The sequence below is a fragment of the Somniosus microcephalus genome, chromosome 29, assembly GCF_052327205.1.
Source record: "Somniosus microcephalus isolate GS21.2 chromosome 29, FLI_Smic_1.0, whole genome shotgun sequence".
In the NCBI taxonomy this organism is placed as follows: Eukaryota; Metazoa; Chordata; class Chondrichthyes; order Squaliformes; family Somniosidae; genus Somniosus; species Somniosus microcephalus.
In genome coordinates this window covers 11133252-11146284 of record NC_141015.1, presented here as the reverse complement: position 1 = coordinate 11146284, position 13033 = coordinate 11133252, and the positions used below count along the sequence as shown (strand labels likewise).

General features: G+C 47.1%; 1 protein-coding gene across 46 annotated transcripts in view; it reads right to left on the bottom strand.

Annotated features, from left to right (window-relative positions):
- The window catches only part of LOC147098469 (sorbin and SH3 domain-containing protein 1-like), a 356822-nt gene that overhangs the window by 188510 nt on the left and 155279 nt on the right, over positions 1–13033 (bottom strand). The window lies entirely within an intron of this gene.

The window sequence follows — 13033 nt, the reverse complement described above, 5'->3', positions numbered from 1 at the left end:
GAATCCAGGTTCAATTCGCAGCCCATGCGGCGTTCACTGATCTCAGCCACTTCTGTCCCCAGGATGCCAACACTGACCCCGGTGCACCAGGACCGAGGGAGGATTGGGCGTGTGGGATCAGCCAGGGTTCCCAATCCCGCTTGCCACTCAATGCTGGAAAGTGCATGTGTGGACGTCAAGAAGGAACAGTGCTGGGCTCAGCAACAAGAAGATACGGGGTAGGACATTTAGGACAGAGATGAGGAGAAATTTCTTCACTCAGCGGGTGGTGAACTGTGGAATTCTCTACCACAGAAGGCTGTGGAGGCCAAGTCACTGAATATATTGAAGAAGGAGATAGATAGATTTCTAAACACAAAAGGCATCAAGGGGTATGGGGAGAGAGTGAGAATATGATATTGAGATAGAGGATCAGTCATGATCATATTGAATGGCGGAGCAGGCTCGAATGGCCTACTCCTGCTCCTATTTTTCTATGTTTCTATCAACAACTTGTATTTATATAGCGCCTTTAAAGTAGTAAAACATCCAAGGCGCTGCACAGGAGTATTTTAAGATGAAAAATTTGACACCGAGCCACATAAGGATAAATTAGGGCAGGTGACCAGTCAAAGAGGCAGGTTTTAAAGAGTGTCTTAAAGGAAAAAAAGAGAGGTAGTGAGGCGGAGAGGTTTAGGCAGGGAATTCCAGAGCTTAGGGCCCAGGCAACAAAAGGCTCGGCCACCAAAGGTTGAGAGATTATAATCAGGGATGCTCAAGAGGGTAGAGTTAGAGGAGCGCAGATATCTCGGCGGATTGTGGGGCTGAAGGAGGTTACAGAGGTAGGAAGGGGCGAGGCCATGGAGGGATTTGAAAACAAGGATGAGAATTTTGAAAACTGTGGCTCAACTGTGATGCCATCCACGGTTAAATACCCATCACTCTCTAGCATCATGGATTAAGAATGGTCAACAGGGCAAGGAACCAAAGCTCTGAAGAACTCCAGCAAGAGGCAGCACCTTAGGAAAGCTGGGCAGGAGGAGGAAGGGGTAGTAGAAACAAAAGTAAAATTCCACCAATTTATTGATTAAGCAGATAACTGAATATTTCTAGACGGTTGAAATTCCTTCAAGGATATGGCTCCCTGCTTGCTGAAAACCAGGAACAAAAGCAGTCATGCTGGACGGTAGACAGACTCTGAACCTAGCGACCCAAGCAAATTCAAATTAATGGGGAGCAGTCACCAATTGTTAAGTGATGACTTGAATGGTGTTAAAGCTGGTTATGGTAGAACATGCAAGCGGTACCAGAGGCACCACCCTGCTCAAACTAAAGGATTGCCGGACATTTATCGGGGGACCCATTGAAATTCTACGTCAATAGGCCAGGAGATTCCACGGAGCAGCTCTACAGTCACTGGCGCAAGTTGGGCAACAGATTTTTGAGCGATCCGCTGCCGGCGGGCAAGGTCTGCAGCAACTGGTGCAGACTCAACCTCCGGGAACTTCCCAAAGTGAAGCGTCAGTGGCACAATGGAAGATGTGGTAGATCCGGGAGTCGCCAGGGACAGGCGTGGCCATGTGGCGGAACGCGAGTTAAACTGGGCGATTCCTTTCTTCTTGCCATCTGCTACCCCCCTCCCCGGTCCCAGCTGCACCATGGTGAGAGTGGCGAATGGAGGGGTGTCCGGTGGAATTTGGAGTCACTTCTATTTAACAAAGATGATACAGATAAGTATAGATGAGGGAAATCACTTGGCCCGAGCTCATCCTTCCATCGGAACTTACCGCCCCACATCACAGCACTGGAACAGATGTCAGACTTTTTGCTTTCATTGTCAGATCACTAAAGGTATTAATCACTGTGAAGAAATACTTCCCGGGATCATTCCCGAACTTGCCAGTTTCCCAGTTTGTACCCGGGTCCCCTTGTCCTGCAGTCACAACTAAAACTAGTCCCTAGATTACCCTTTTCTATCCCCTCAGTACGTTATATGCCTCTGTAAAGATCGCCTCTCGTTCACTTCCTTTTCAAGACTGAACCGTGCAACTTTTTTGCCTCTCCTTGTAACTCAATCCTCCGACACCAAGGATGTTCCCCCCTGCCTCACCGACCAGAACAGTGCTGGAGGTGTAGACTGACCAGAGCACTGCACAGTTTGACCACGGCAGCCTTAGACTTGTACTGGTTTGGTAATATAGCTCAGTATTCAGTTTACTTTATTGATTGCTGCTTTGCTGTGACCGGACATGGTCAATGTTGAGTTTACCATCACCTCCAGATCTCTTTCAGCCTCTCCGCTAATATTTCAGTGCCATTGAGCTAGCGTGTCTCCTATTCTGCCTTCCACTGTAATACCTTGTACTTATTCATATTGAATTTCACCTGGAATAGTTCTGCTCACTTGCAAGTTTTGTCTACGTTCTCCTCTAGTTCCTTGGCTGCCTCGTTAGACTTGACTGCCCTGGCACACTAAATCCTAGTGCCATTTACAATTTGTTCAATTTGCATTTTGTTTCCGAGTCCAAGTAATTTATATAGATTAGGTACAGTGGAGACCTCAGCACCAATCCTAGGGGAGGGAGGGAAGGAAGGAAAAAAGAGGGAAGGAAAAGAACTTGCATTTATATAGCACCTTTCACAGGATGTCAAAAAGTACTTAATTGCCTGCAAAGCACTTTAGAAGCACAGTCCCTGTTGTAGCCAATTTGCACACAGCAAGCTCCCAGAAAACAGCAATGACATGAATGACCAGATAATCTATTTTAGTTCAGGGATAAGTATTGGCCAGGACACAGGAGAACTGCCCTGCTCTTCTTCAAATAGTGCCATGGGATCTTTTACGTCCTTCAGAGAGGGGAAACAGACAGACACTCAGCCATGCGTTGGTCATCTCCAGCCTGGACTATTCCAACACTCTCCTGGTCAAGCTCCCAGAAACTTCAGCTCATTCAAAATGATGCTGCCCGCACCCCATCGCCCACCAAGTCTCCCTCTCCCCCGTTTTTGCTGAGCGACACTGGCTCATGGTCGCTCAGGACTGCAAATTTAAAGTTTTCGTCCGTATGTTCAAATCCCTTCATGGCCACGACCCTCCCCACCTCTGTAATCTTCCCTAGCTCTACAAACTTCAAGAACTCTGCGTGCCTCCAACGCTGGCCTTTTGTACATTCCGAAATCCCCTCGCCCACCATTGGCGGCCGTGCGTTCAGCCGTCGAAGCCCTCGGCTCTGGAATTCCCTCTCGACAGCTCTCCACCTCCAAGGCCCACCTCCAAAACCCACCTCCAAGGCCAAGCTCGCCTAATGTCTCCCTCTTTGGCTCGCTGTTGATTTTTGTCTAACTACACTTCCATGAAATGCTTTGGGACATTTTTCTGCGTCAAAAGCTATACAAACTGCAAGCAGTTTTATTTCATGGTGTTATACTGTACTGCTCATTCATTCGTCTTATGCAAATAAAACACTTGTTAGTTTAAAGGCTGCACTTTGATTTGATAAGAGCGTCTATTTAGTTCACAGTCAGAGAGCGAGAGAGAGCAGAATTCATGTGTCAGCACACGTTAGATTTCAATAGCCAGTAAAAGTTTTACTCAAGAAAATATCGACTGCAAAACCCAGAAACAGGACAGTTCCAGAGAGTCTTATTCACCTCCATCCATAATTAGAACATTCAATTCTGTCCATAACCAGGCATTTATCCATCTATTTTGAAAGTGTTGAGTTAGTGAAACAGATCTCATTGTTGTTTGTGGGATCTTGCTGTGCGCAATTTGGCTGCCGTGTTTCCGACATTACAACAGTGACTCCACTCAAAAAGTACTTCTCGTCTGTAAAGCGCTTCGGGCCGTCCCGAGGTTGTGAAAGGCGCTATAGAAATGTAAGCTCCTTCTCTGTTTGACCACATCTTGGCTGGAATAAAGTAATGAATTCTTTGAATCACACGGGTTTGTTATTTTTCCACTTGTGTCTGTATAAATGCTCAACCACACCATCATTCGTCTTTGAGAAAACCTATTTATCAACCAAGGCAAGCACATTCCTGGCACGGTAAGGACCAAGAGTGCCCCAGCACATACCGGGGAGGAATTCTTCGCCTGTGCGGGGTCACCGAGTGGCTCACCCACCAGCTCCGCATCGCAGGAAGTCAGGAACCTGCTTTCCGGAGACGTCCCAACCTACACAGCCAATTGGCAACGTTCCCCTGCCCAGGGGGGGGGGGGGGGGGGGAGAAAGTCAGCCCTTCCACCACCCCAGCTTATGGTGACAGCCCAGACCACAACCTCCTCCAGTGCTGTACAGGAACAGGAGGAGGCCATTCAGCCCCTCAGGCTTGTTCGGCCATTCAATTAGATCGTGGCTGATCTGCACCTCAACTCCATTTACCCGCTTTAGCTCCGTATCCCTCCATACCAGAAGATCTCAGTCTTGAAAGCTCCAATTGACCCCTTGCTGCCACAGCCTTTTGGGGGGAGGGAGTTCCAGCTTTCCACCACCCTTTGTGAGAAAAACTGCTTCCTGATTTCACCCCTGAACGGCCTGGCTCTAATTTTAAAATGATGTTCCCGAATTCCCCACCAGAGGAAATAGGTTTTTCCCCATATCGACTCTATTAAATCCTTGAACCATCGTAAACACCTCGATCAGATCACCCCTCAGTTTTCTATATTCAGGGGAATAGAAGCCAAGTTTAAGCAATTTAACCCTCTTCGCCCCGGTATCATTCTGGTGAATCTGCGCTGCACCCCCCTCTAAACCCAATATATTCTTCGAGGTGCAGCGCCCAGAACCCAACACAGTTTCCAGACGGTGTCTGACCAAGGATCAACACAACTGAAGCTCAACTTCCTCCCCTTTGTACTTCAGGCCCCGAGGTAAAGGCCAACATTCCATTACATGTGTGTCATTTAACAAGTATCAGAAGCAAAGGAGGTGAAAGAGAGGAGAGAGAGAGACAGACAAAAAGAAAGAGACAGAGGGACAAAGACAAGCAGAGAGCAAGAGAAACAGAACTGGAGGAGAAGCAGCATAGAAATGTTCCCCTCAGTCCCACACTACACTCTCATATACCCCTCAGTCCCACACTACACACTCATATACCCCTCAGTCCCACACTACACGCTCATATACCCCTCAGTCCCACACTACACTCTCATATACCCCTCAGTCCCACACTACACGCTCATATACCCCTCAGTCCCACACTACACTCTCATATACCCCTCAGTCCCACACTACACACTCATATACCCCTCAGTCCCACACTACACGCTCATATACCCCTCAGTCCCACACTACACTCTCATATACCCCTCAGTCCCACACTACACGCTCATATACCCCTCAGTCCCACACTACACGCTCATATACCCCTCAGTCCCACACTACACGCTCATATACCCCTCAGTCCCACGCTACACTCTCATATACCCCTCAGTCCCACGCTACACTCTCATATACCCCTCAGTCCCACACTACACTCTCATATACCCCTCAGTCCCACACTACACTCTCATATACCCCTCAGTCCCACACTACACTCTCATATACCCCTCAGTCCCACACTACACTCTCATATACCCCTCAGTCCCACACTACACGCTCATATACCCCTCAGTCCCACACTACACGCTCATATACCCCTCAGTCCCACACTACACTCTCATATACCCCTCAGTCCCACGCTACACTCTCATATACCCCTCAGTCCCACACTACACTCTCATATACCCCTCAGTCCCACGCTACACTCTCATATACCCCTCAGTCCCACACTACACGCTCATATACCCCTCAGTCTCACGCTACACTCTCATATACCCCTCAGTCCCACGCTACACTCTCATATACCCCTCAGTCCCACACTACACGCTCATATACCCCTCAGTCTCACGCTACACTCTCATATACCCCTCAGTCCCACGCTACACTCTCATATACCCCTCAGTCCCACACTACACTCTCATATACCCCTCAGTCCCACACTACACGCTCATATACCCCTCAGTCTCACGCTACACGCTCATATACCCCTCAGTCCCACACTACACTCTCATATACCCCTCAGTCCCACACTACACTCTCATATACCCCAGTCCCACGCTACACTCTCATATACCCCAGTCCCACACTACACTCTCATATACCCCTCAGTCTCACGCTACACTCTCATATACCCCTCAGTCCCACACTACACTCTCATATACCCCTCAGTCCCACACTACACGCTCATATACCCCTCAGTCTCACGCTACACGCTCATATACCCCTCAGTCCCACACTACACTCTCATATACCCCAGTCCCACGCTACACTCTCATATACCCCTCAGTCCCACGCTACACTCATATACCCCTCAGTCCCACACTACACTCTCATATACCCCTCAGTCCCACACTACACTCTCATATACCCCAGTCCCACGCTACACTCTCATATACCCCTCAGTCCCACACTACACTCTGAAATACAAAGTATTACATAGAATCTACAGCACAGAAACAGGCCATTCGGCCCATCTGGTCTGTGCCGGTGTTTATGCTCCACACGAGCCTCCTCCCACCATCTTCATCTCACCCCATCAACATATCATTCTATTTCTTTCTCCCTCGTGTGTTTATCCAGCCTCCCCTTAAATGTATCTATACTATTCGCTTCAACCACTCCCTGTGGTAGCGAGTTCCACATTCTCACCACTCTCTGGATAAAGAAGTTTCTCCTGAATTCCCTATTGGATTTATTAGTGACCATCTTACATTTATTGCCCCTAGTTCTGGTCTCCCCCACAAGTGGAAACATCCTCTCTACACCTACCCCATCAAACCCTTTCATAATCTGAAGACCTCTATCATATCACCACTCAGTCTTCTCTATTCCAGAGAAAAGACTCCAGCCTGTTCAGTATTTCCCGTTAGGTATAGCCTCTCAGTTCTGGTATTATTCTAGTAAATATTTTTGCACCTTCTCCAATGCTTCTATATTCTTTTTATAAGATGGAGACCAGAACTGTGCACAGTACTCCAATTGTGGTCTAACCAAGGTCCAATACAATTTTTTTTTATTTTTTTTTTTATAAACTCATTCATGGGATGTGGGCATCGCTGGCAAGGCCGGCATTTATTGCCCATCCCTAGTTGCCCTTGAGAAGGTGGCGGTGAGCCGCCTTCTTGAACCGCTGCAGTCTGTGGGGTGAAGGTACTCCCAGTGCTGTTAGGGAGGGAGTTCCAGGATTTTGACCCAGCGACGATGAAGGATCGATGATATACTTCTAAGTCAGGATGGTGTGTGACTCGGAGGGGAACTTGGAGGTGGTGGTGTTCCCATGCGTCTGCTGCCCTTGTCCTTCTAGGTGGAAGAGGTCGCGGGTTTGGGAGGTGCTGCCGAAGAAGCCTTGGCGAGTTGCTGCAGTGCATCTTGTAGATGGTACACACTGCAGCCACAGTGCGCCGGTGGTGGAGGGAGTGAATGTTTAAGGTGGTGGATGGGGTGCCAATCAAGCGGGCTGCTTTGCTATGAATAGTGTCGAGCTTCTTGAGTGTTGTTGCAGTGGAGAGTATTCCAACACACTCCTTATGTGTCTTGTAGATGGTGGAGAGGCTTTGGGGAGTCAGGAGGTGAGACACTCGCCACAGAATACCCAGCCTCTGACCTGCTCTAGTGGCTGGTTCAGTTAAGTTTCTGGCCAATGGTGATCCCCCAGGAATTTGATGGTGGGGGACTCGGCGATGGTAATGCCATTGAATGTCATGGGGCGGTGGTTAAACTTTCTCTTGTTGGATTAGGTCATTTAAGCTAAATTGGCCTGTATTAGTGAGACTACACAAGCTCATGATCATCCCTGGCTCTTCAATCCTCTTCCTCTTGCTGTATACCCAGAGACTGTATGCCTTCTTTCCTGCTTTTGAACACGGAGTTGATTTAACAGGATAAATCACCAGATTGCTTTCTTAGTGTGTTGTGTATTCTACTATCTTTCAATTTATATTCCCATCGCTTATTTCCCATCCTCAATTTCTGCACTGATATATTTTAAACGCTATCTGCTCTTCATCTGTAATTCCCTAATCTATCCAGATCCCTCTGTATTGGTTTACTTGGTCCTGTCGTAACAAAAAGGTGGAGGAGGAGAAAGTTGAAATAGACAGGAGGCAAGAGAGCGAAGTGGAGGAAGAGATTGAGTGAGAGCTAGAGAAAAGGAGACACACACACACACACACACACACACACACACACACACACAGGAGAGAGAGAGAGAGAGAGCGCGAGGCAGAGACAGACAGACAGAGAGAGAGAGACAGAGAGACACACACACAAAGAGTGAGAGAGAGAGAGAGAGAGAGAGAGAGAGAGAGAGGCAGAGAGACAGACAGAGAGAGAGAGAGACACACACACAAAGAGTGAGTGAGTGAGTGAGTGAGAGAGAGATACGAGAGAGATAAATGAGAAAGACATAATATGGGAGAGAGATAATGAGACAGACCGATAATGTGAGAGAGAAATTTGAATGACGACCAAAAACTCCCATACCTACTAGGGGAACAGAGAAATTGTGTAACCTTAGCGGCACACTATGTTACAGCTTGCCATAAACAGAGGGACAACCATTAAATCTAAGAGTATATACAAATTATATGAATGTATATTTATACACTCAGGGATATATCTGTTTATACACTGTATGGATAGATCTGCATTTATGTGTTCAACCATAAATGTTTTTCGATGCTTTGGCAACATAAGATGTACCTTGTCATGCCAATAAAGCGATTTGAATTGAATGAGAATGAGAATGAGAGAGAGAGAGAGAGAGAGAGAGAGAGAGAGAGAGAGAGAGACAGACAATGAGAGGGGAGAGATAATGAGAGAACATGCAGGAGAAAAAGTATTGTAGGAACGGAGGTTCCTATTGAAAAGACTGAGTTCGACTCAGGCAATTAAAACAATGAACTTTAATGGAACAAAACAGGTTTTAACTGGAAACTGCTGGAATACATCAACTACAGGTCTGCTCTCCTTGAAGGCTCCACGAGGACTGATCCTCTGGTCAGAAGACTGACGTCATAACATCATCACGTTCTTCCCGCCATTGGGGAATCACGTGACTAACGGCATGACGTCATCACGTTGAAACCGCGCTGTAAAGGTAACTAGACATTGTACAAACAGTGTGATTAAAGGTACAGATACAGGCTGTAACTACATTGCTGTTAAAGGAATTATGTACAACCGCTGAGTCCTTTGGTGGCTCCGCCACAGTATGTTATTTATGAGCCACAAAGGCCGACTTAAAATAAATAAAATAATTTGCTGGAACCAAATTAGGTGCCGCCCCTTGATCGGCTAACTCAGTCTGAGAATAGTTTAGATTATGTTCTGTGCGGTTTATTTGCTTTGCTTTAGAATACTGTTGCTGTTCCTTGTGGATACAGATTGGCTCAGTCTGCTGCATTGTGTTGTTGTATTGGTCAGAATTGCTGTATTTGGCGTTTTGAGCTAGAAACCAGTAGAGGGAGCAAGAGAGCAAGAAGATAGGAACAGGAGGCCATTCAGCCCCTCCAGCCTGTTCCGCCATTCAATTAGATCACTGCTGATCTGTACCTGAACTCCATCTTCCCTCCTTGGTTCCGTAACCCTTAATGCCCTTACCCAACATGGGACAGCAGAAGCAGTAATTAAAAAAAGGAAAAGCAAAGAATTTGCATTTATACTTTTTTATGCCTTCCGTGACCTCATGACATCACAAAGTGCTTTACAGCCAATGTGTAGTCACTGGTGTAATGTAGGAAATGCCTCAGACAATTTATACACAGCAAGCTCCCACAATCAGCAATGACCAGTTTGTTTTTTTAGCGGCTTTGGTTGAGAGATAAATATTGACCGGGACGTTGTGCTCTTCTTCGAAATAGTGCCATGGGATCTTTTGCATCTACCAGAGAGGACTCATCCAAAAGACGGCACTTCCGACAGTGCAGCGCTCCCTCAGTACTGTCGCTCCGACAGTGCAGCTCTCCCTCAGTACTGCCCCTCCGACAGTGCGGCGCTCCCTCAGCACTGCCCCTCCGACAGTGCAGCGCTCCCTCAGCACTGCCCCTCCGACAGTGCAGTGCTCCCTCAGCACTGCCCCTCCGACAGTGCAGCGCTCCCTCAGCACTGCCCCTCCGACAGTGCAGCGCTCCCTCAGTACTGCACTGGAGTGTCAGCCTACATTTTGTGCTCAAGTCTCTGAAGTGAGACTTGAATCCACAAACTTCTGACTCAGAAGTGAGAGTGCTACCCTCTGAGCCACAGCTGACACCTAATTATCACTCTTCAGATGCCATTTGTCCACTTCAAAAGAAATTGGGAAAGGAGGAGAATGTTAAATTATAAAAATTGCCAGAACAAGAGCAAAAGGCAAATACTGTTTAAAGAGTCTTCTTCACACGTGGAATATACATGTAATTCACTGCTGCTGTGGGACTGCTGCTGTGTTGAAACTTATCAGGGGTACAGAAGGTTTCATTATAGGTGCGAGGAACAGCTTCCGATTAGGCACTTTGCAGCCTTCCGGACTCAATATCGAGTTCAACAATTTCAGATCATAACCTCGGCCCCCATCATATTTTTATATATTTTTTATCCACACCTTTGTTTTGTGCCCTTCCCCCTTTTTCCTCTCTCCCACATGGCAGCTGTCTCTCATTCTCCCAGCGCATTTCACACCTCATCTAGAGCCGTCTTTTGTCTCCACTAGTCCCATCACCACCTCGTCTCGTTTTGAATACCTTTTAATGTCTCTTCACTTCTCTTTTGTTCTTTCATCCCCATTTCCCGGCCCCCAAAACTGGCCTTTTAATCGGTTTCATTTCCTGTGTTTTCTCTCAGTCCTGATGAAGGGTTTCGACCTGAAACGTTGACTCTATTTCTCTCTCCACGGATGTTGCCTGGCCTGCTGAGTTTTTCCAGCATTTTCTGTTGTTATTTCGGATTTCCAGCATCCGCCGTATTTGGCAATCGTTCATTATAGGTGCGCTGTGCCAGGGTGACATGCCCGACAATTGAATATTGTTATAGGATAGTGTTGACTCTCTATGGTGATACCAGAGATGGGCAGGTCTGCCATATCGCAGGGCACAGGTGATGACTGAGCAGGCAGCCGATCGTGCTGATGGGATCTGGAAGGGTAGGCCAGTCACTGGCAGGAGATCTTTCCACTCGGCTCCAGATAACCCTGAAATCACCCAGGGGTAGTGTCGTCGAGCTGGAGGGAGGTTGACCGCTCTCACACTGCAGTCTCCATTCCCAACTCTTGCCCATCTGCATCCAGGATAGGAGCAGTTCACTTGATCGGTCATCCTGCCACTTGATTCAATATCCACCCCCTTCACCACCGGTGCGCTGTGGCTGCACTATGCACGATCTACACAACGCACAGTAACCAGGGTTACTTTGACGGACCATCACCGAGAAAGACAAAGGGTAGCAACATCATGGGAACACCATCACCTCCGGCTCCCCTTCAAGTCACACGCCATCCTGACTTGTTAATACAATCGCCGTTCCTTCATCATCGCTGGGTCACAATCCTGGAACTCTCTTCATAACAGCACTGAACACCTTCACCACACGGACTGTGGCGGTGGCTCAACACCACCTTCTCAAGGGCAACTAGAGACCGACAGTAAACTAGAAGGCCAGAGAGTAATGAGAGTGAGCAAACCAGACAGCGCGAGCGAGACAGAAAAGTGAGAGAAACTGGGAACAGAAGGGGAACATTCAAGAGTGAAGAACACTTTTGGAATGGAATTAAAAGCCCACTCCCTACATTGGGGAAGAGAGGGAAGTGTTGGAACTCTTGAAAAACTGAACACTCATTTTATTTGGCTTTATGCAGACTCAATATTTCAACAAGGCTTGAATTGTTCATAGTTCAGTTTTGAGGCAATTCCATTCGGATCTGTGCTGTGGACTCGTGGTCAGAGTCTTGTTTACAAGCTCTTTGCAATTCTCAAACCCGGGCTGGCTCATTTACTCGAGTCTGGAGCACAGCACTGGGGTCAGGTGAACTGTGGGGACACGACATTAAAGAAAGCTACAGGCCCAGAGTTTGCTGCCAAACTAACGGCAGGTTTAATGCTGCTCACCATTATTAACGTGTAAATGGTCCAGCAATTTGGTGCAAGGAAGAGATACCACGTCAATTGCAAATGATTTATGCCATCTGCCATTAGCCTCGCAAAAACGGCAGCTCGCCCTCAACCTCCCCGTGAGATTCAAGAAATTGCTGCAGTTGTTCATTAATTTCCCATTAAACTCGCTGCAGAAAGTTAGGGCTGGTAATTAACAGCACAAGTATCTTTTTAATGTGATTTATGTACCAGCAATGCCAATTAACCTCTCCAGCCCAGAAAGGGAATGATTTAAACTGTGGAGTCTCATTCATACAGGTAGTAAATTGTTGTTAGAGATTTTTTAACTTTTACATTAAATTTTTTTAAAAACTTTTCCTTTCTGTCCCTCTAATCCATCTTTTAATTTCCTCTCTGTCTATCTGTACCTGATTTGACTCTAATCCACCCTCCTCCTCAGTTCTTCTTCCTGTTTATTTCTCAATCCTTAAATCTCATTGGTTAGGGAGATAGACTGTCGATCCCCTCGTTCACCAAGGTCCAGATGCTCTGTTGCCCTTGCCACGTCGTTATCAGCTCGCACTTTCAGCAAGTTACAGGGCAAACATTGAGCTGAAAGGTGATGGGCAAAGTCCAACTCACAAGGCGCGTCAGGAGATGCCGGCTCCAGCAAATTCTGGACCTTTGTGTCCCCGTCAGTCGGTAAACAAGCCCAAAATAAATCCTGATCCTATTATAACCTCAACAGCTGAAACTATCCTCTCACTTTGTAAACAGCGAGAGTTGTGGACTGCCAAGCTGGGATCCAGAGCAAGTTTATTTAGCCAGGAGATCAATATCCTGGGTTTGTACACTTGTTAAAAAAAAGTGAGCAAAACATCTTACGATAGCAAAATACTGCGGATGCTGGAAATCCGAAACAACAACAGAAAACGCTGGAAAAACTCA